Below are 24,289 nucleotides of genomic sequence, written 5' to 3'. Positions count from 1 at the left end.
TGAGTAAAGTTTTTTCTGCACATTATCTGAAGGTGCCCTTTCGTGTTGCAGCCTTTGCAGGTATAGTCTTTGTAGCGGCACTGGTGGGCCCTGTGGTTTCCTCCGTAGCGTCAACACGGGGCCAGCCGGTTTGCCCCATGTGGCGGACTCAGGGTTGCAGGACTCGGGGCAGCATTTCTGCCTTTAGAAGTCGACATTCAGTTCACTGCGTTCGTCAGTTTAGAGTCCTGGGTGTGGGTCATCATTTGCTTGGATTCGCCGACTGAAATCATGTAGGCCTGGCTCACTTTAATTGCCTTCTGCAAGGTGACTGTGATGTCCGCAGAGAGCAGTTTGTGGAGGAGGCCCTCGTGGCCAATTCCGATGACAAATATGTCCCTTAGTGCTTCGTTAAGGTGGTCACCAAAATCACACGGTGCAGCCAATCTTCTTAAATCTGCAGCATACTTAGCAATTTCATGGCCTTTGGGTCGCCGGTGAGTGTAGAAGCGGTGCCTGGCTGTGAGTATGCTTTCTTTGGGTTTTATTGGTCCTGTATTAAGGTTACAAGTTCCCCATAGCTCTTGGTTGTTGTCTTCGCTGGGGCTAGCAAGTCCCTGACGAGGCCATGGATAGTGGGCCCACAACTACTAAACAGGATGGCCCTGCGCTTGTTCGGCAGTGTGGCCGGTGTGTCCCCATCCAGGTCGTTGGCTATGAAGAAGTGTTCCAACCTTTCCACGAAGGCATCCCAATCTTCTCCATCGGTGAATTGTTGAAAGTTGCTGTTCATTCAGTGTTACATCATACATTGTAAGTATGCATACCTAACAGGCGGTAGTGTTAAATCTCGCTGACTCTCTGCCATAAAGTGTCGCCGTCCTTAGCAATGGCATGGCAACGCTCGATTCCCGCGATTCAGGAGGTCAAGGGTCATCATGACATGTGCAGAAGAGGAGACAAAGATAGAGAGAGCTGAGAGGGACTGAAGGCATGGGTGTGGTATGGCTGCTTTGGGAGGAAGGAGGGAGGGTTGAGAGCTATGGAGCAAATAGGGAAACAAAAATTAGCTGTTACCAGCCACATATTAGCCTGAATTTGGCCTATAATGGAGGGAGGTATCTCAGCATGTTCTGGAGACTTACGCTGGCGAGAGCAGTGAGGTGGGAGAGGAGCACATTGGAGGGCGCAAAAGAGCGAGGAGGTTCTCAGATGAGGCAAATGCCTCCCTCCTGCAGGAGGTCGAGTTACACTGGGATGATTTGACACAAGGAGGGCATGGGAAGCCCATCCCAAAGGACTACCAGAGGATATGGGTCAAGATAGCAGAGGTGGTCTCGTCGGCGACTAACAAGGTGCATGAGGGCAACCAATGCTGCAAACGATGGAACAACCTTGTGGGATCCGCAAGAGTAAGTATTACATTTATTTACATGTACTTATGTATTTATATAATTTGATTTGTAACAGTCATGAGTGACGATCATCAGATGTGAGGTCTTTCATTTTTACCAGGAATGTTTTGCTCAAAGCCTGTGGTCACAGTGTATGTCTTTAGGTAAAAAATGATAATTATCATAATGATCATGATTACACCTGTCGGTTATGTGTTGTATCAGTCTCTGTGACAGTACCTAGCAATGATATCATGCAATGATCTCATGCTATTTCATCCTGTCACCTTTTACAGAAGAAGCTATCGATGATGAGGTCCATGCAGAGGCGAACGGATGGGGGACCACCAATCCCCAGCGACATCACTGAGATGGAGGAGCAGGTGCTCGAACTCGTGGGGAAGCACACCCAGACAGCCACGGACGTATCTGCAGACCCTGAAGTGATGTCACGTGAGTAAACCTTACAATATTGCGTGATGTAAAGTCAATAGATGCCACATCCACTCATATCCGAACAATCATATATGATAGATGATTTCTAAAATTGTCCAAGAAATAATGCTGGCCTAATGAAAATCATTGCAATGCAAATGTGTTGATGGTCATGAAATGTGATGTCTGTGATGATTTTGATAGTGGTGGTGCTTTTGTCGTGCATATGCTGTGTGTAGCGCTGGACTCAACTTGTGACCCCCTTCTCCTCTAATGACCTCATTTGTGTTTTGCAACTCAGCCAGCAGCCTAGGCAAGACCACAGAGGCCAGAACGTGGGGGCGCAGGGCCCAACTCGCCGGACGATCCTACATCTGGTGCTGAGGAGCTCCGATTCTCGCCTGTCAATCCGCTGGGTCTGTTCTCTACGGATGAGAGCGTGGATTTTGAGGAACCTGCATCACCATGCTCCAGAAGCTATTCCACCCCAAGGCCATCTAGTGCTCCTCCGGTCATTCCCGCCTCCACTCTGGAGGTACCGGCCTCAAGCACCTTGCCGCAGGGCACCCCATTTGTCGCTAGGACAGCGGCGATACCGCAGAGGCCTCGTGGACATGGCAGGTCTGGTCCACGAGCGTCACATGAGAGCAGAGAGATGGTACAGTTGTCCAGGAGGACTGTAAACATTGGTGACCAGCTCATCGAAGCATTGGGGGGCATATCCCGACAGCTGGCCACCATAACTGAGTACATTCCGCGGATGGCGGAGGCCCTATATGCGATAGTCAGGAACACTGCTGGCACAGGCCTCCCAGTGGTCCCAGAGTGTGACACTCCACCCCTAGGTTCCGCACCACCACTGCGCATTACATACTGGTGATTCCTTAATATGAAAGGGTTAAATAAAACTTAACTTCAATCAACGTAAACTTTAACTGGCACCAGGGTGATGACCACCATTGATGTCTGAGCTGCACACACACAGCAGTGTGTCAGCATTGTCACTCATGGCAATGTTCTTTCAGGCAAATTGTTCAGATATCAGCTCCTCACGTAAGAGTCTAGCAGCTATGTAGCCACCAAGGGCCCTTTCCTGCAGTCTGGAGGGGGGCGTGGGCATGGTTGCACAGCCAGCCTGATTGTCTGGCCCTAGGTCAGCGTCCAGCCCCTCGTTGTCCTCTTCCTCTTTCTCCTGAGGTGGAGCATCAGTCCCTTCTGGCAATTCTTGGTCCCTCCTGATAGCCAAGTTGTGCAGCATCGAGCACATGACCACAAATTTACCTACTTGCTCAGGGTTGCATTGTAGCTCCCCTCCTGAGTGGTCCAGACATCTGAAGCGCTGCTTAAGCACAGTTATTGTTTTCGGGACCACATTGCGTGTGTCTCTGTGGCTCTGGTTGTATCGCTTCTCGGCCTCAGTGTGGATGTCACATAGGAGGGTCATCAGCCAGGTGGCTAGGCCATATTGGTTATCACCAAGCATCCAGCATTGTCCTTGTGGCTGACTCTTAAAGATGTCAGAGACAGCGCTCTCACGCAGGATGTGAGCCTCATCGAAGGTGGCTGGACATTTGGCATTCACTGCCATTATGATCTAGTTGTGGTCGACAACTAGTTGGACCTTCAGGGAGTGAAATCCTTTTCTATTACGAAAATGCTCTGGGTCCTGAGAAGGTGGCCGCATGGCAATGTGAGTGCACTGTCTAGCTCCCTGCACCCTGGGGAACTCAGCAATGCGGTAGAATGCTCCAGCCCTGTCAGTCTGAGCCTCTAAGTCATGGGGAAGCTGATAAGGTCCATCCTTCTCGCGTACAGGGCCTCCGTGACCTGTCTAATGCAGCGATGGGTGGCATGGTGAGACAGAGGGCAAATTTCGACCGCGTAGGCACAAAAGGAACTGGACACGCAGAGACAGTGCCATGGTGACCTTGACCTCGACCGACACTGATGTCTTGATGGCAGGCTGCATATGTGGCCTGATGAGCTCACATATTTCATTGATCACCAGCTTGTGGAAGTGCAGTCTCCGAAGGCAGGTGTACTCGGACACATCGAGGTAAGACCTCTTTTCCCTGTAAGTGTGAGGTGTGTATGGTCTGACCCTCCTCCTCATTCTTGCATGTCTTAAATTGTGGACATAATGATGTGCATCACACATTGTGCCATCTGCACTCTACAGCATCTGCGTATTAATCGATGCAAGCTGAGAAATGGCTGGCCCCATTGCAATGAAAGTATAATAGCGATTGATCAGAAGCAATAATTTCCTCATTAAAATACACCTAGAGTAAACCCCCAATAGTCCAGAGTCTGAAAATATGTCTGTTGAGATGGTCACTTCACCTGAGAAGAACTCCAGGGTCAATCCAAACTCCCTGAAGTTGAAGCAGCCTTTTGAATGAAGCGACTTGCGATTTAAAAAATGGCAGCCACAGCGCTGGCTTTAGTTCAGAACAGTTCCACTTTTTCTGGGCAGTTTTTTGGGCGAGCGATATTGTGGACGATATGTGTGCGAGGTGGTGAAAGTGACGGTGGGCGATCTCCTGGGCATTAGTTTCGCCAAATGTGCTCTTCATGACAAAAAAAATGGGCGGGCGGTATTATTGAATTCCATGCGGAAAGTAATGCTGGCCGATATTATGGCCGTTGAATTCGGCCATTCTGATGATTCTGCCCAAAAAAAGTGGACGGGCGGTATTATTGTTTCACGGCGTTATGCACATGGGGAAAATAACGCTCAGCGATAAGTTTCCGAAAAATGTCCATCAGTTTCCATTTTGTGGCTAAATGGGCGATACCTGGGGGTACTTGTGCATGAAACACAAAAGGTTAGTATGCAGGTACAGCAAGTGATCAGGAAAGCCAATGGAATCTTGGCCTTTATTGCAAAGGAGATGGAGTATCAAAGCAGGGAAGTCTTGCTACAGTTGTACAGGGTATTGGTGAGGACACACCTGGAATACTGCGTGCAGTTTTGGTTTCCATATTTACAAAAGGATATACTTGCTTTGGAGGCAGTTCAGAGAAGGTTCACAAGGTTGATTCCAAAGATGAGGGGTTGACTTATAAGGAAAAGTTGAGTAGGTTGGGCCTCCACCCATTGGAATTCAGAAGAATGAGAGGTGATCTTATCGAAACGTATAAGATTATTAAGGGGCTTGACAAGGTGGATGCAGAGAGGATGTTTCCACTGATAGAGGAGACTAGAACTAGAAGGCATAATCTTAGAATAAGGGGTCGCCCATTTAAAACTGAGGAGAAATTTCTTCTGTGGAATTCACTGCCTCAGAGAGCTGTGGAAGCTGGAACATTGAATAAATTTAAGACGGAAATAGACCGTTTCTTAAACGATAAGGGAATAAGGGGTTATGGAGAGCGGGCAGGGAAGTGAACCTGAGTCCATGATCGGATCAGCCATGATCGTATTAAATGGCGGAGCAGGCTCGAGGGACCTACTCCTGCTCCTATTTCTTATGTTCTTATGTTCTTAAAAGGGCGTTATACATCATTTCAGCGGTAAAATGGACGTTAAGTGGGTGTTAACCATGCAAAAAACGAGGAAACTCTAGCCCTAAGGGATCGAAATTTGGTACCGTTATTTTTGACGCGGTCTCATTGCATGAGAGAAATTTTTAACGGCCCACTTCGGGCGCCCTCCCCAAATGCAAAATTCAGTGTTGATGCCTAAAGAATTGATAGGAGCGTTAAATCATGGCATTGCACACATACCTGGAGGTGCTACGCTGCGCTAAGTGGGCCGTTAAGCATGTGCTCAACATCCAGGAGTTAGGCATCATTTGGAGCTGTGCCACAGACATAGTGGTGCCACCTGGATTGAATTAAGACGTTGATTCGGCGCTTCAACGCCTCGTGGGTATATTCACTTCCTGCGCACTCACTCAGAAAGTGAGCATGGCAGACCTAACAGCAGCAGTTCGTCAGTGTGCCCATCGCTTCACGGACACCGCAGTGGATGCACTCCTTGATGCCCTGGAGAGGTGTTGGCAGGTGCTGTGGACAGAGGCTCAGAGGAGAGCCCAACCCCAAACATACCGAAGGCTATGGAGGGAAATAGCAGAGCAAGTGTCTTCGAGTGACATGGTGCCATGGACATTGATGCAATGTTGCAAAAAGTGGAACGACCTGACATGGATAGTAAGGGTGAATATCTTTAATTTCAAACTTCAACATGCTATACTTTCACCTCAATGTGCACTCTCTTCTCAATGTAGTGTTTTGAAATCGATGCTTTAAGTGGGTGAGGTCACAGTAAAGAATCCCATTTGCAGCCTCACCCACTGCAAGGGCCTACGTGCGCTGTTAACCTTGCTGCTCGGCTCTGCAGACCCACCCCTCATGTTATTTACTCCTCAGTCTTCATATGTGTGTCCAAGACGATCGGCTCCCTGTTACTGTGAGGGCATCTCACCCTAATTCAAGCATTGGCACAGCAAGTCCACGCTGCGAATGGTAATTACATTGAGCTGTGAAGACTGTCATACAATAAATGGCACTAAAGTATGTAAGGCGCTTGGGACAAACTGACAGAAGGCCTCTAACTCCGACTTTCCGTTAAATATTACAGGTGAAGCTCACATACAACCGACGGGAGCAAATGCGGACTGGTGGAGGGGAGCGAAACCTCCAAGTGCTCGCTCCATTGGAGGAACGGATGGCTGTCTTGATGGGCGTGCATAGAAACATAGAAACATAGAAAATAGGTGCAGGAGTAGGCCATTCAGCGCTTCGAGCCTGCACCACCATTCAATGAGTTCATGGCTGATCATCCAACTTCAGTACCCCATTCCTGCTTTCTCGCCATACCCCTTGATCTCCCGAGTAGTAAGGACTACATCTAACTCCTTTTTGAATATATTTAGTGAATTGGCCTCAACAACTTTCTGTGGTAGAGAATTCCACAGATTCACCACTCTCTGGGTGAAGAAGTTTCTCCTCATCTCGGTCCTAAATGGCTTACCCTTTATCCTTAGACTGTGACCCCTGGTTCTGGACTTCCCCAACATTGGGAACATTCTTCCTGCATCTAACCTGTCTAAACCCATCAGAATTTTAAACGTTTCTATGAGATCCCCTCTCATTCTTCTGAACTCCAGTGAATACAAGCCCAGTTGATCCAGTCTTTCTTGATATGTCAGTCCCGCCATCCCGGGAATCAGTCTGGTGAACCTTCGCTGCACTCCCTCAATAGCAAGAATGTCCTTCCTCAAGTTATGAGACAAAAACTGTACACAATAGTCCAGGTGTGGCCTCACCAAGGCCCTGTACAACTGTAGTAACACCTCCCTGCCCCTGTACTCAAATCCTCTCGCTATGAAGGCCAACATGACATTTGCTTTCTTAACCGCCTGCTGTACCTGCATGCCAACCTTCAATGACTGATGTACCATGACACCCAGGTCTCGTTGCACCTCCCCTTTTCCTAATCTGTCACCATTCAGATAATAGTCTGTCTCTCTGTTTTTACCATAAAAGTGGATAACCTCACATTTATCCACATTATACTTCATCTGCCATGCATTTGCCCACTCACCTAACCTATCCAAGTCACTCTGCAGCCTCATAGCATACTCCTCACAGCTCACACTGCCACCCAACTTAGTGTCTTCCGCAAATTTGGAGATACTACATTTAATCCCCTTGTCTAAATCATTAATGTACAATGTAAAAAGCTGGGGCCCCAGCACAGAACCTTGCAGTACCCCACTAGTCACTGCCTGACATTGTGAAAAGTACCCATTTGCTCCTACTCTTTGCTTCCTGTCTGACAACCAGTTCTCAATCCACGTCAGCACACTACCCCCAATCCCATGTGCTTTAACTTTGCACATTAATCTCTTGTGTGGGACCTTGTCGAAAGGCTTCTGAAAGTCTAAATACAGCACATCAACTGGCTCTCCCTTGTCCACTCTGCTGGAAACCTCCTCAAAAAATTCCAGATTTGTCAAGCATGATTTCCCTTTCACAAATCCATGCTGACTTGGACCTATCATGTCACCTCTTTCCAAATGCGCTGCTATGACATCCTTAATAATTGATTCCATCATTTTACCCACTACCGATGTCAGGCTGACCGGTCTATAATTCCCTGTTTTCTCTCTCCCTCCTTTTTTAAAAAGTGGGGTTACATTGGCTACCCTCCACTCCATAGGAACTGATCCAGAGTCTATGGAATGTTGGAAAATAACTGTCAATGCATCCGTTATTTCCAAGGCCACCTCCTTAAGTACTCTGGGATGCAGTCCATCAGGCCCTGGGGATTTATCGGCCTTCAATCCCATCAATTTCCCCAACACAATTTCCCGACAAATAAGGATTTCCCTCAGTTCCTCCTTCTTACTAGACCCTCTGACCCCTTTTATATCAGGAAGGTTGTTTGTGTCCTCCTTAGTGAATACCGAACCAAAGTACTTGTTCAATTGGTCTGCCATTTTTTTGTTCCCCGTTATGACTTCCCCTGATTCTGACTGCAGGGGACCTACGTTTGTCTTTACTAACCTTTTTCTCTTTACATATCTATAGAAACTTTTGCAGTCCGTCTTAATGTTCCCTACAAGCTTCCTCTCGTACTCTATTTTCCCTGCCCTAATCAAACCCTTTGTCCTCCTCTGCTGAGTTCTAAATTTCTCCCAGTCCCCAGGTTCACTGCTATTTCTGGCCAATCTGTATGCCACTTCCTTGGCTTTAATACTATCCCTAATTTCCCTTGATAGCCTCGGTTGAGCCACCTTCCCTTTTTTATTTTTACGCCAGACAGGGATGTACAATTGTTGTCGTTCATCCATGCGATCTCTAAATGTCTGCCATTGCCCATCCACTGTCAACCCCTTAAGTATCATTCGCCAATCTATCCTAGCCAATTCACGCCTTATACCTTCAAAGTTACCCTTCTTTAAGTTCTGGACCATGGTCTCTGAATTAACTGTTTCATTCTCCATCCTAATGTATAATTCCACCATATTATGGTCACTCTTCCCCAAGGGGCCTCGCACAACGAGATTGCTAATTAATCCTCTCTCATTACACAACACCCAGTCTAAGATGGCCTCCCCCCTAGTTGGTTCCTCGACATATTGGTCTAGAAAACCATCCCATATGCACTCCAGAAAATTCTCCTCTACCGTATTGCTTCCAGTTTGGTTAGCCCAATCTGTATGCATATTAAAGTCACCCATGATAACTGCTGCACCTTTATTGCATGCACCCCTAATTTCCTGTTTGATGCCTTCCCCAACATCACTACTACTGTTTGGAGGTCTGTACACAACTCCCACTAATGTTTTTTGCCCTTTGGTGTTCTGCAGCTCTACCCATATAGATTCCACATCATCCAAGCTAATGTCCTTCCTAACAATTGCATTAATCTCCTCTTTGACCAGCAATGCTACCCCACCTCCTTTTCCTTTTATTCTATCCTTCCTGAATATTGAATACCCATGGATGTTGAGTTCCCAGCCCTGATCATCCTGGAGCCACGTCTCTGTAATCCCAATCACATCATATCTGTTGACATCTATTTGCACAGTTAATTCATCCACCTTATTGCGGATACTCCTTGCATTAAGACACAAAGCCTTCAGGCTCGTCTTTTTAACACCCTTTGTCCTTTTAGAATTATGATGTAGTGTGGCCCTTTTTGTTTCTTGCCTTTGTTTACTCGGCCTTCCTCTATTGCTTTTTACCTTTCTATCATCTGTTTCTGACTCCATATTACTTCACCCTATCTCGCTGCAGAGGTTTCCATCCCCCTGCCATATTAGTTTAAAGTATCTTTCAGGTAAGTACTGAATTGCCCCTCCAGAGCAGTCAAGGCAGTGGAGTCGCTGCTTCAGAACCCTGTTAGTTTGCTTGAGAATGGTCCGGGTTGTGGTATGGCTGGTGTTGTAGCGCTGCTCGGCAGGGTTGGTGGGATTGCGGAGGGGTGTCATCAGCCAGGGGGCCACACCATATCCTTTATCGCCCAGGAGCCAGCCATGGCCTTCATGCGGTGGCCTGAAGAGTCGTGGCACACTGGTCTCCCACAGGATGAAGGCATTGTGGTAGCTGCCAGGATATCGGGCATTGACAGTGAAGATCATCTGCCTATGATCGCAGACCAGCTGTACGTTGAGGGAGTGGAATCCCTTGCGATTCCGAAATAGCTCTCCATTGTGGGGCGGGGCCATCAATGCCACATGCATACATTCAATGGCTCCTTGAACCCTGGGGCAGGCCGCCAGCCTGGCAAAGGCATGGGTGCGCTCATCCTGGTCTTGACTTGACATGTTGAACTTGATGTAATTGAATCATTTGCCGTAGAGAGCCTGGCGAATGCAGCCATGTACTGCAAACTGATAAATGTTGAATAAATCGCCTACAGGAGCCGGTAGCATAGAAGTTCAGTGCTACTGTCACTTTCACTGCTACTGACAGCGAGAGCTTGGTGCCGATGTCAGCTTCCAGGTATGCCCGCAGAAGGTTGCAAAGCTCCATGACCACCCCCCTGTGGAACCTAAGCCTTCTTAAGCACTGCTCCTCCGACATCTCAATATAAGAGTAATGCGCATGGTAAACCCTGCATGTCTGCGGCCTCTCCTCTGGGGAGGATCCACATTTGGCCTAAGCTGACTCTGCAGCCGGCGCCTTTCAAGTCGGCACCACCGGGCGACGTGGTGTGCGATCATTGCCCCCATCACTTGGCGCAGGTCACAACGAGATAGAGATTTCAAAGTTAGCCGAGATGGCAGCCAATGTGTCCCAGATACTAGTAGTCAATCTGATGAGGCAGCAGCAGTGTGACGCCAGCACCCTACTGTCTGTGCAAGCATCAAACGCAACACTGACCGAGATCTCTGAGCTTTGGCTGCAACTCCGTTTAAATAATGCAGCCGATTTTTTTCACTGCCTTGTGCAGTCCAACTTTTTCAGGCATCATGGAAGCCAGCCGTTACGTAAGGTGGCAAAAGTGAATGTGGCGAGAAAGGCGCCAAGGAGTCATTGCATGCATAGTGACGTCATGATTTCCATGGCATTAGCCGACAGTATGTTAAGTGTTTACGCCCCCTAAAAAATTTCAAGTGAATTTTGCATCAGGTGTGAACAGTACCAAGCGCCACTCCCAGACACCTAACTCCCAGTTAACACTTAACACTGGCATTATCAGCATGCATTATCAACCGAATTTCGACCCCCTAAGTCCTAAAGCTTTTTACCACCCAAATGAATGCTTCTTTCCAGCCAGAGGCATGCCAAGAATGACTAGAACATGATCAATTCTTGGCAAAGACATCACCAACCCACTGCATAAACTCAGCTGAAGTGTTGTTATGTGTGCTGCCTGGATAATTTAAGACTATAATGACACTATATCTGACACAGTGCAAATTATTGTGGCCTAAAAATAAAAGTATTTTCCTATGTAAACTTCAATCTTTCAAGATTATATTGTGGAGTATTTTTTTAAATCACATCTTAGAAGATAGTGGCAACGGTTGCTGAGTGCTCTGATAGTCAGTACCATGCTGTTGGAGGACACAAGTTTGATTCCCTCAATCAGGTCAGTTCCCAATCTGAGTTATGCCAGATGGGGAGGCAACAGGCAAAGATGTCAGCATTCCCTCCTTTAAATATTTCTACTTTTAAAAATATGTTTGCATTTTCTTTAATTTAGTAAATCATCAGGAGAAGCGAAAGGGCCCACCAATCATATGAAGCTGTAGAGATTGGCTGGGAACAGACATTGTGGGCTGTTATACTTGATCAGTCAACATGGGACTCATTTTAGTGCCAAGCTTCAGTTTTGACTGTTGAGTGAGAGGAAAGCAACTGGGACTTGGTGCTGCTGGGAATAGAGAATTGGATTTGACAGTGGGGTAATAAGGTAGTATCAGTTCACACTTTAACTATCCTTAGTTGATCATATACCAAGATAGCTTTAGGACTGATAAAATCTTCTTAAAACTGGATTCCAACACAGAGTACTGTAAGTGCTGCTGGCAAAAGCTTCAACCTTATTAATTATATCATTTGGTCAATATTATTTCAAGTGACACCCATTCAAAACATTTCCAAGGAAAGGGAAGGAATATATCCTAACATAGTATTCACCGCTATTTGGATGATATTCTGATTTATGGAAAGACTCAGGCTGAGCATAACAAAACTGTAATGTGTGCAATTGTGAGTATGCTCACAGGTTTGTAGAGCTGTTGAGTTGTGAGTTGCTTAGCCAGTCATGAGATGTTCACAAGACTCAATAAAACCCCAGCCAGTTGGGTTCAGGGGATCCACGATGAAGCAGGTGGTTGTGAGCCTGGTGGATGAACTGGTAATATGTAGTGTGGTTGTTAAACCTTTGCAAATAAACCAACTAGTTCTTGAACCCATGAAGCAAATACATTACAAAATGATGATGAGGATGGGACTTTCTTCATAAAGATATTTTTGGTGGAATTTCCTTCTATGAGAGGGCAAATGCAACCGGAGCACAGCAAGGAGATATACCGGCAATGTGATTCCCGAATGAGAGTCTGGTGGTACCATTTTTTTTGTGAATACTGAACAGTGTTGAACTGACAAAAAGAGATTATGGAAAGCCATTTAGAATCATTGAAAAGCAATTCAAGATTATTGAGAGTGATTAATGGTTATTAAGTTAAGACGGCAATATGGATGTGACAACGACTTATGTCAGTAATTGGGAGCCTTTGACAAGAATAAGGAATCGTTTAGATCCTCCAGTGAAAGATAGCAAATGTTTTTTTTACAGCAATTGATGTCAATGACATCCCAACAGGTGTGGCAAATTCACAAATAAGGAATCAAGCAGTGCACGAGAAGATGGAAGCTAATCTGTCAGTCATGATTTGTGCAGAGAATTATGTAATCTTAGTGAATTTGTTAACACCGAGAAAGGTTAAGTATGCTTCATTCTCAGACATACTACAGATATTGGAGAATCATTTTGATCCACAGCTTTTAGACATAGCAGAGAGCTATAGACCCTGAAATTCCGGTCGGAGGCTTTTTTCGGATGAACGCTTCCGACCGGAGAATTTTTACAAAAATACCTGGTGGTCTCGGTGGAGCCTGCGATTGCACTGGGGAAGCTTTCTCTTCCCGCAGTGTGAAGCGTGCTCCCATCCTCTAGGTTTGGACGCAGAAGATGCAGTCATCAATCAGGTACAGTATTCCACAGCTTTCTCATTAATAGCAATGAGAACTCCATATCTACAAGTTCTCATTGCTATTAATGAGAAAAAAAACAAACACACAATAATAAAAAATAAAAAACACACCTCACATAATTAAAATTAATTAAAATTAAAATTCAGATTTTTTAAAAAGTTTTTTAAATTATGATTTAAAATAAACTTACCATAGTGGACAGGGTTTTTAACAATAACATGTGTTTTTAAAATTTAGCTTAATTATGTTTTTGTATGTTTTAAAACTCTTATGCCTGTAAAAGTAGGCTATGCGCTTGCTTTTATCAGGCGCAAGAGTTTTCAGGACATCCGCTGGGCAAAAGATGGATAAATACTGCAATCTTGCCCATGCGAATGTCCTCGCTCCCAAGATGTGGAGGATCTGTCAAGCTGGAGCTTGAAAGATCGGAAAAGCCGGTTTTCAGCGCATGCATATTTTGCGCTGAAAACTGGCTTTTGCAGACCCGGGGAGGCCACGATTTCTGGGCCAATAGTTCGCAATGAGAAACCAAAGACCTGATGAAACCATCTGTGAATTCATTGTTCCCATAAGAAAATGAACTTTACATTGCAATTTTGGAGGATTCGTAAATAGGGCTCTTCTAGATAAACTTGTATGTGGACTAACGGATGAACGCATCCAATCAACATTTTTAGGTATGGATGATTTCTCTTTTGAGAAAGCTTGCAAGATAGCCACCTCCATGGAAATGGCAGAGAAAAATATTAAGTAATTTCACCCATCACCCATCACAGTCACCAGGCTGTAGAAACGCAGAAGAGGGTGAGCCCTAGTTGGAGGGAGAGTTATCAAACCAAGGAGAATAGATGTCATAAGGATAATGGCAACCATACCGCACAACAGTGTCGGTTCAAGTGGGCAAGATGCTACCGGTGCCAAGTAAGGGGACACATTGCAGCCACATGTAAATCCAAGGATAGGCCCAATGATAATCAAAGACTTCACTGGGTGGAAACCTATCAGAACAGTGTAGGTTTTGGTGTATATGCAGTGAAGGCCAAAGCAGTACATTCCTTATGTCAGGATTTCAGAACGTTAGTACTGATTAATAATCGATTGATTAATATGACAATAGATACAGCGGCTGATTGCTCAATAATGAGTCAGGATGTGTATTACAATAATTTCAGGGGCATACCACGAAAGGCGAGCTCAGCGGAGTTAAAAACATATTCAGGGGAAAAACTGCAAATGCTTGGACAAAGGGATTGTATAGTACAATACCAGGGGCAACAAGCAAAATTACCTATTATTATAACGAAATATGCCAATTGGCTGACACTTATGGGGAAAGATTGGTTAAAACATAGAAACATAGAAAATAGGTGCAGGAGCAGGCCATTCAGCCCTTCTAGCCTGCACCGCCATTCAATGAGTTCATGGCTGAACATGAAACTTCAGTACCCACTTCCTGCTTTCACGCAATACCCCTTGATCCCCCGAGTAGTAAGGACTTCATCTAACTCCCTTTTGAATATATTTAGTGAATTGGCCTCAACTACTTCCTGTGGTAGAGAATTCCACAGGTTCACCACTCTCTGGGTGAAGAAGTTTCTCCTTATCTCGGTCCTAAATGGCTTACCCCTTATCCTTAGACTGTGACCCCTGGTTCTGGACTTCCCCAACATTGGGAACATTCTTCCTGCATCCAACCTGTCCAAACCCGTCAGAATTTTAAACGTTTCTATGAGGTCCCCTCTCACTCTTCTGAACTCCAGTGAATACAAGCCCAGTTGATCCAGTCTTTCTTGATAGGTCAGTCCCACCATCCCAGGAATCAGTCTGGTGAATCTTCGCTGCACTCCCTCAATAGCAAGAATGTCCTTCCTCAAGTTAGGAGACCAAAACTGTACACAATACTCCAGGTGTGGCCTCACCAAGGCCCTGTACAACTGTAGCAACACCTCCCTGCCCCTGTACTCAAATCCCCTCGCTATGAAGGCCAACATGCCATTTGCTTTCTTAACCGCCTGCTGTACCTGCATGCCAACCTTCAATGACTGATGTACCATGACACCCAGGTCTCGTTGCACCTTCCCTTTTCCTAATCTGTCACCATTCAGATAATAGTCTGTCTCTCTGTTTTTACCACCAAAGTGGATAACCTCACATTTATCCACATTATACTTCATCTGCCACGCATTTGCCCACTCACCTAACCTATCCAAGTCACTCTGTAGCCTCATAGTATCCTCCTCGCAGCTCACACTGCCACCCAACTTAGTGTCATCTGCAAATTTGGAGATACTACATTTAATCCCCTCGTCTAAATCATTAATGTACAATGTAAACAGCTGGGGCCCCAGCACAGAACCCTGCGGTACCCCACTAGTCACTGCCTGCCATTCCGAAAAGTACCCATTTACTCCTACTCTTTGCTTCCTGTCTGACAACCAGTTCTCAATCCACGTCAGCACACTACCCCCAATCCCATGTGCTTTAACTTTGCACATTAATCTCCTGTGTGGGACCTTGTCGAAAGCCTTCTGAAAGTCCAAATATACCACATCAACTGGTACTCCTTTGTCCACTTTATTGGAAACATCCTCAAAAAATTCCAGAAGATTTGTCAAGCATGATCTCCCTTTCACAAATCCATGCTGACTTGGACCTATCATGTCACCATTTTCCAAATGCGCTGCTATGACATCCTTAATAATTGATTCCATCATTTTACCCACTACTGAGGTCAGGCTGACCGATCTATAATTCCCTGCTTTCTCTCTCCCTCCTTTCTTAAAAAGTGGGGTTACATTGGCTACCCTCCACTCGATAGGGACTGATCCAGAGTCAATGGAATGTTGGAAAATGACTGTCAATGCATCCGCTATTTCCAAGGCCACCTCCTTAAGTACTCTGGGATGCAGTCCATCAGGCCCTGGGGATTTATCGGCCTTCAATCCCATCAATTTCCCCAACACAATTTCCCGACTAATAAAGATTTCCCTCAGTTCCTCCTCCTTAATAGACCCTCTGACCACTTTTATATCCGGAAGGTTGTTTGTGTCCTCCTTAGTGAATACTGAACCAAAGTACTTGTTCAATTGGTCTGCCATTTCTTTGTTCCCCGTTATGACTTCCCCTGATTCTGACTGCAGGGGACCTACGTTTGTCTTTACTAACCTTTTTCTCTTTACATACCTATAGAAACTTTTGCAATCCGCCTTAATGTTCCCTGCAAGCTTCTTCTCGTACTCCATTTTCCCTGCCCTAATCAAACCCTTTGTCCTCCTCTGCTGAGTTCTAAATTTCTCCCAGTCCCCAGGTTCGCTGCTATTTCTGGCCAATTTGTATGCCATTTCCTTGGCTTTAATACTATCCCTGATTTCCCGAGATAGCCACGGTTGAGCCACCTTCCCTTTTTTATTTTTACGCCAGACAGGAATGTACAATTGTTGTAATTCATCCATGCGGTCTCTAAATGTCTGCCATTGCCCATCCACAGTCAACCCCTAAGTATCATTAGCCAATCTATCTTAGCCAATTCATGTCTCATACCTTCAAAGTTACCCTTCTTTAAGTTCTGGACCATGGTCTCTGAATTAACTGTTTCATTCTCCATCCTAATGCAGAATTCCACCATATTATGGTCACTCTTCCCCAAGGGGCCTCGCACAATGAGATTGCTAATTAATCCTCTCTCATTACACAACACCCAGTCTAAGATGGCCTCCCCCCTAGTTGGTTCCTCGACATATTGGTCTAGAAAACCATCCCTTATGCATTCCAGGAAATCCTCCTCCACCGTATTGCTTCCAGTTTGGCTAGCCCAATCTATGTGCATATTAAAGTCACCCATTATAACTGCTGCACCTTTATTGCATGCACCCCTAATTTCCTGTTTGATGCCCTCCCCAACATCACTACTACTGTTTGGAGGTCTGTACACAACTCCCACTAACGATTTTTGCCCTTTAGTGTTCTGCAGCTCTACCCATATAGATTCCACATCATCCAAGCTAATGTCTTTCCTAACTATTGCATTAATCTCCTCTTTAACCAGCAATGCTACCCCACCTCCTTTTCCTTTTATTCTATCCTTCCTGAATGTTGAATATCCCTGGATGTTGAGTTCCCAGCCCTGATCATCCTGGAGCCACGTCTCCGTAATCCCAATCACATCATTTTTGTTAACATCTATTTGCACAGTTAATTCATCCACCTTATTGCGGATACTCCTTGCATTAAGACACAAAGCCTTCAGGCTTGCTTTTTTAACACCCTTTGTCCTTCTAGAATTTTGCTGTACAGTGGCCCTTTTTGTTCTTTGCCTTGGGTTTCTCTGCCCTCCACTTTTCCTCATCTCCTTTCTGTCTTTTGCTTTTGCCTCATTTTTGTCTCCCTCTGTCTCCCTGCATAGGTTCCCATCCCCCTGCAATATTAGTTTAACTCCTCCCCAACAGCACTAGCAAACACTCCCCCTAGGACATTGGTTCCGATTCTGCCCAGGTGCAGACCGTCCGGTTTGTACTGGTCCCACCTCCCCCAGAACCGGTTCCAATGCCCCAAGAACTTGAATCCCTCCCTGCTGCACCACTGCTCAAGCCATGTATTCATCTGCGCTATCCTGCGATTCCTACTCTGACTAGCACGTGGCACTGGTAGCAATCCCGAGATTACTACTTTTGAGGTCCTACTTTTTAATTTAGCTCCTAGCTCCTTAAATTCATTTCGTAGGACCTCATCCCTTTTTTTACCTATGTCGTTGGTACCAATGTGCACCACGACAACTGGCTGTTCTCCCTCCCATTTCAGAATGTCCTGCACCCGCTCCGAGACATCCTTGACCCTTGCACCAGGGAGGCAACATACCATCCTGGAGTCTCGGTTGCGTCCGCAGAAACGCCTATCTATTCCCCTCACCATCGAATCCCCTATCACTATCGCGCTCCCACTCTTTTTCCTGCCCTCCTTTGCAGCAGAGCCACCTACGGTGCCATGAACTTGGCTGCTGCTGCCCTCCCCTGATGAGTCATCCTCCCCAACAGTACTCAAAGCAGTGTATCTGTTTTGCAGGGGGATGACCACAGGGGACCCCTGCACTATCTTTCTTGCACTGCTCTTCCTGCTGGTCTTCCATTCCCTATCTGGCTGTGGACCCTTCTCCTGCGGTAAGACCAACTCACTACACGTGATACTCAAGTCATTCTCAGCATCGTGGATGCTCCAGAGTGAATCCACCCTCAGCTCCAATTCTGCAACGCGGACCATCAAGAGCTCGAGGCGGATACACTTCCCACACACGTAGCGCCCAGGGACACCGGAAGTGTCCCCGAGTTCTCACATGGTACAGGAGGAGCATATCACATGGCCGAGCTCTCCTGCCATGTCTTAACCTTAGATACCCTTAAATTGGTAATAACAATGTTGCAGTTCACTTACTGATATAAAAAAGAAAAGAAAAGCTACTCACCAATCACCAGCCAATCACTTAACACATTGGCTGTGACGTCACTTTTTGATTACTTTCTACTTCTATTTTGCTTTCTCTCCCGCTGTAGCTGCACCGGTACGCCTTTTATAGGCCGCTCCAACACTGCTCCCACCTCTCACCGACTGCCGCTGGCTCTCGATCTCCCGCTGGGCTTTTTATGGGCCGCTCCCCTCTCACCAACTGCCGCTGGCTCTCGATCTCCCGCTGGGCTTTTGACAGGTCGCTCCCCTCTCACCAACTGCCGCTGGCTCTCGATCTCCCGCTGGGCTTTTGACAGGTCGCTCCCCTCTTACCAACTGCCGCTGGCTCTCGATCTCCCGCTGGGCTTTTTATAGGCCGCTCCCCTCTCACCAACTGCCGCTGGCTCTCGATCTCCCGCTGGGCTTTTGACAGGTCGCTCCCCTCTCACCAACTGCCGCTGGCTCTCGATCTCCCGCTGGGCTTTTGACAGGTCGCTCCCCTCTCACCAAGAGTGTTTCGTTTGGATTGGTACAGCGTCAGTAGTACATAAATGGTTAAGTCTCGGTTAGATACTCTGCTGGAGAAATATGCTAATATGTTTCAGGACCCATACGAGGGCATCAAGGGATACAATGCTCATATTCAGATTAAGTCGGATGTCAAAGCAATTTTTTGTAGCCCAAGGCCGGTACCATATGCATTAAAATCACAGGTTGAGCAAGAGCTTGATATGTTGGAGAAAAATTGAGTTTTAGTGAAGACTGATAGGAGTGACTGGGCCACCCAGTTAGTTGTAGCTCCACACTGTGATTGTGTGCGCACTAGGCCCGTGCAGTAGAGCTGGTCTCCAGTTGTCTTGGTTAATCCTTGCCACTGGACCAAGACCTAGCTCTGTCAAGTCCGTATGGTGGCTGGTGTGCAATGGCCACCACATGTTAAAAAAATCCACGCACAGGCATCTTCCACACTTCAGGATGTAGTTCGGGACCTGGAATATTAGGTCCTTCATTGAAACACTTGTGAACTCATCCCTTTTTGGTGTGGGAGTAAGTCATCCTCGATACGAGGGACTACCTATAATAAAAAGTTCAGAAGGCAAACAAAACGGTCCGGCATGGTGGGGATTATAAAATTACCCTGAATCGAGCAGTTGATGATGATCAGTGCCCTTTAGTGACATCACAGGACCTGTGACCTGTATGCAGAACTGGCAGGAGCCAAAGTCTTCACAAAACTGGATCTCTCCCACGCCTATGCTCAACTCAATGTTAACAAGGATAGTCAGCACATGACAGTGAACACACACGAAGGTTTATATTCATATACTAAGTTGCCCTATGATATCAAGTCCTTACCAAAGATATTTCAGGCTGCCATGGATCAGATCTTACAGGGAATGTATTACTGTTTGTGAAATCAAGATTATGTGTTGATAGCCACCTGCACAGAGAGGGAAAACATGCAAATCTTAGAAGAAGTATTCAGACGATTCAATGACCATAATCTGAAGCTGAAGAAGAGTAAATGTACACTTATAAAGTGTGAGGTGGTTTATTTAGGATTGCGGGTTGATAAAAATGGTCTCCAACTAGTTAAAGAGAAAATGCAAGCCAACATAATGGTTCTGGAACCGAAAATCATTACTGAATTACAATCCTTTTTAGGCATGGTCTGATATTATGCTAATTTTCTTCCTGGACCAGCAACAGTGTGCACACCACTCCATTATTTATTAAAGAACGGGGTGAGTTGGATATGGGACAAAGAGCAACAGAATGCATACGACACATGCAAGCGACACTCGAGCAGTAGTGCTCTTCTCGTCCATTATAATCTGACTCGTGAACTAAGACTAGCATGTGATGCTCGGGGTATGGTGTAGGAGCAGTGATCAGCCATGTTATAAATGACGGGCAGGAAAAAACAGTTGACTTTGCATCACGTATACTCAACATAAGTGAACAAAATTATGCCCAGATTGAGAAAGAGGTTTTGGCAATTATATTTGGTGTTAAAAAGTTTCACCAGTTTCTTTTGGGATGCTAATTCCCGCTCATAACCGATCACAAGCCGTTACTAGCTATCCTCGGCCCAAAGGCAGCAATTCCATCGCTGGTGGCTTCCAGGATGCAAAGATGGGCTATTTTATTGTCTCAGTATGATTACAAAATAGAGTATCACACGTCAAAGCAGAATGCAGTGGTGGATGCTCTTTCAAGGTTGCCTCATGAAGATTCTGAAATTGGCCATGAACAGTCAGTCTTCACTATAGATGGGGTGCCGCAGGGACCAGTGCTGAGACCCCAACTATTTATAATCTATATTAACAACTTGGAAGAAGGGACCAAACGTAATGTAGCCAAGTTTGCTGACGATACAAAGATGGGAGGAAAAGCAATGTGTGAGGAGGACACAAAAAATCTGCAAAAGGACATAGACAGGCTAAATGAGTGGGCAAAAATTTGACAGATGGAGTATAATATTGGAAAGTTTGACAGAAAAAATCAAAGAGTAAGTTATTATTTAAATTGGGGAAGATTGCAAAGTGCTGCAGTACAACGGGACCTGAGGGTACTTGTGCATGAAACACAAAAGGATAGTATGCAGGTACAGCAAGTGATCAGGAAGGCCAATGGAATCTTGGCCTTTATTGCAAAGGGGATGGAGTATCAAAGCAGGGAAGTCTTGCTACAGTTATACAGGGTATTGGTGAGGACACACCTGGAATACTGCGTACAGTTTTGATTTCAATATTTACGAAAGGATATACTTGCTTTGGAGGCAATTCAGAGAAAGTTCACTAGGTTGATTCCGGAGATGAAGGGGTTGACTTATGAGGAAAGGTTGAGTAGGTTGGGCCTCTACTCATTGGAATTCAGAAGAATGAGAGGAGATTTTATCGAAACGTATAAGATTATGAGGAGGCTTGATAAGGTGAATGCAGAGAGGATGTTTCCACTGATAGAGGAGACTAGAACTAGAGGGCATAATCTTAGAATAAGGGGCCGCCCATTTAAAACTGAGATGAGGAGAAATTTCTTCTCTCAGAGGGTTGTGAATCTGTGGAATTTACTGACTCAGAGAGCTGTGGAAGCTGGGAAATTGAATAAATTTAAGACAGAAATAGACAGTTTCTTAAACGATAAGGGAATCATCATCATAGGCAGTCCCTCGGAATCGCGGAAGACTTGCTTCCACTCTTAACATGAGTTCTTAGGTGGCTGTACAGTCCAATACGAGAACCACAGTCTCTGTCACGGGTGGGGCAAATAGTCGTTGAGGGAAGGGGTGGGTGGGACTGGTTTGCCGCACGCTCTTTCCGCTGCCCGCACTTGATTTCTGCATGCTCTCGGCGACGAGACTCAAGGTGCTCGGCACCCTCTCAGATGCGTTTTCTCCACTTAGGAAGGTCTTTGGCCAGGGTCTCCCAGGTGTCAGTGAGGATGTTGCACTTTATCAGGGAGGCTTTGAGGGTGTCCTTGTAATGTTTCCGCTGCTCACCTTTGGCTCGTTTGCTGTGAAGAAATTTCGAGTAGAGCCCTTGCTTTGGGAGTCTCGTGTCTGGCATGGGAACTATGTGGCCTGCCCAGCACAGCTGATCAGGTGTGGTCAGTGCTTCGATGCTGGGGATGTTGGCCTGGTCGAGGACGCTAATATTGGTGTATCTGTCCTCCCAGGGGATTTGTAGGATTTTGTGGAGACATCGTTGGTGGTATTTCTCCAGCGATTTGAGGTGTCTACTGTCCATGGTACATGTTTCTGAGCCATTCAGGATGGCTGGTATTACTACAGCTCTGTAGACCATGAGCTTGGTGGTAGATTTGAGGGCCTGATCTTCAAACACTCTTTTCGTCAGGCAGCCAAAGGCTGCACTGGCGCACTGGAGGCGGTGTTGGATCTCGTCGGCAATGCCTGCTCTTGTTGATAGGAGGCTCCCAAGATATGGGAAGTGGTCCAGGTTGTCCAGGGCCGTGCCATGGATCTTGATGACTGGGGGACAGTGCTGTGCGGTAAGGAGAGGCTGGTGAAGGACCTTTGTCTTGCTGATGTTTAGCGTAAGGCCCATGCTTTCGTACGCCTCAGTAAATACGTCGACTATGTCCTGGAGTTCAGCCTCTGTATGTGCGCAGACACAGGTGTCATCCACGTACAGTAGCTCGACGACAGAGGTTGGGATGGTCTTGGACCTGGCATGGAGATGGAGCAGGTTGAACAGGTTCCCACTGGTTCTGTAGTTTAGTTCCACTCAAGCGGAGAGCTTGTTGACTGTGAGGTGGAGCATGGCAGCGAGGAAGATTGAGAAGAGGGTTGGGCGATGACGCAGCCCTGTTTGACCCCGGTCCGGACGTGGATTGGGTCTGTAATGGATCCGTTGGTAAGGATCACGGCCTGCATTTCGTCATGGAGCAGGCACAGGAGGGTGACGAACTTTTGGGGGCATCCAAAACGGAGGAGGCCGCTCCATAGACCCTCGTGGTTGACAGTGTCAAAGGCCTTTGTAAGGTTGAAGAAGGCTGTGTATAAGGGCTGGTGCTGTTCCCTGCATTTTTCCTGTAGCTGTTGTGCTGCAAAAATCATGTCCGTTGTGCCCCGTAGGAGACAAAATCCGCACTGTGACTCCGGGAGGAGCTCCTCAACCACATAAGAAGATGGTTGAGGAGGACTCTGGCGACGACTTTCCCAGTGGCTGATAACAGAGAGATTGCTCTGTAGTTGCCACAGTCAGACTTGTCCCCTTTTTTAAAGATGGTCACGATTGCTGAGATCTCTCGGCATGCTCTCCTCCCTCCAGATGAGAGAGATGAGGTCATGTATTCGCGCCAGTAGTGCCTCTCCGCCATACTTCAGTGCCTCAGGAGGGATTCCATCTGCTCCCGAAGCCTTGTTGTTTTTAAAGCTGTCTTATGGCTTTTTCTACCTCGTGTAGTGTTGGGGTCTTACGGAGAGTAGCATGCTGCGGGATGGAGTCGAGAACATTCGAGTCAAAGGCAGAGACTCAGTTGAGGAGATCTTCGAAGTGCTCCTTCCAGCGGGCCTTGACTGCCTCCGTGTCTTTGATGAGTGTTTCCCCGTTCTTGGCCAGCAGTGGGGTGGGGTCTTGGGTGTTTGGACCATAGATGGCCTTGACTACGATGAAGAATCCTCGCACATCATGGCTGTCAGCCAGCTGCTGTATCTCCTGTGCTTTCTCCATCCACCACCTGTACTTTAGGTCCCAAGTTTTTTGTTGGACCTCAGCCTTGAGGCATCTGTAATGCTGCTTTGCTGCTCGGGAGTTGGGTTGTTGCTTAAGGCTCAGAAATGCCCTGCGTTTGCAATATATCAGCTCTTGGATCTCCTGATCATTCTTGTTATGTATGCAACACCATGTAACCAGCATTCTACCGCAACCAGAGGGCGCATCTGTTGGATTCCCAAGGGATCCCAGCATCCCTTGGGAGCACTGTATATAAGCAGGCCTCCCATGCTGTGCCAGCACTCTGGAGTCAGAATAAAGAGACTAAGGTCACACTTACTCAAGTCTACAGTACTCAGTCACATGCTTTATTTGAGACATAACAACTGGCAACGAGTAATAGATAACGAACCATCACGCGAAAATGCAGAGAACTGTCGGTATCCTGGAGAAATTCTCAGAAGGTGACGATTGGGAAGCCTTCGTGGAGCGACTCAACCAATACTTCATAGCCAACGAGCTGGAAGGAAATGTGAACACTGCCAAATGAAGGGCGATCCTCCTCACCGTCTGCGGGGCAACAACCTATGGCCTCATGAAGAATCTTCTTGCTCCGGTGAAACCAACAACGAAATCATCTGAAGAACTGTGTACGCTGGTCCGGGAGCACCTAAATCCGAAGGA

This window comes from Pristiophorus japonicus, chromosome 7 (assembly GCF_044704955.1).
Source record: "Pristiophorus japonicus isolate sPriJap1 chromosome 7, sPriJap1.hap1, whole genome shotgun sequence".
NCBI lineage: Eukaryota > Metazoa > Chordata > Chondrichthyes > Pristiophoridae > Pristiophorus > Pristiophorus japonicus.
The sequence above is the reverse complement of the archived record's forward strand: the minus strand, read 5'-3'. Positions refer to the sequence as shown.